Source organism: Rhagoletis pomonella, unplaced genomic scaffold, assembly GCF_013731165.1.
Source record: "Rhagoletis pomonella isolate Grant_MI unplaced genomic scaffold, Rhpom_1.0 Rhpom_scaffold_00006, whole genome shotgun sequence".
In the NCBI taxonomy this organism is placed as follows: Eukaryota; Metazoa; Arthropoda; class Insecta; order Diptera; family Tephritidae; genus Rhagoletis; species Rhagoletis pomonella.
In genome coordinates this window covers 7,385,812-7,386,362 of record NW_023458560.1, presented here as the reverse complement: position 1 = coordinate 7,386,362, position 551 = coordinate 7,385,812, and positions in this window count along the sequence as shown.

The window sequence follows — 551 nt, the reverse complement described above, 5'->3', positions numbered from 1 at the left end:
TATGTATATATTGCCACTCAGCAAAACTACTTGAGAAAAAAGCATTAGTTTAATAGCACGAGTACAACACCGTACACGCGATAGAAGTAAAACTTCTTAAAAAAGCACATGTGTGCCCCCCACACCCGGTAGAAATCTTAACAAAAATAAACTACGATACAATCAGGCGAATACAGTTGTTTATTGTATCCAAAGTTGGTACCAAGTTGATAAGTTTTTATCATTTCTCATAATTTTTTTATATTTTTAATTTCTTTAAATACAAAGGATATGATCATTCTTTTTCGCTTTATTCCGCATTCGAAAAACTATGTGTTTTAATGGACACATCGATTTGAATACATAATTTATATTTAGATAACATTTTTAGCAACTTATTTCAGAAAAATAAAACATTTAGATTATTGTTTGTATTTTCGTCGATTTTAAATGTGCTACCCTAAAATAATTGATATCAAACAAAACACCTCTTTGAGGTAAACTTTCCGGGTGACGAAAGCTGAACTAGAAACACAAAATTTATGATATCAATTTCTTGACGAAAATTATAC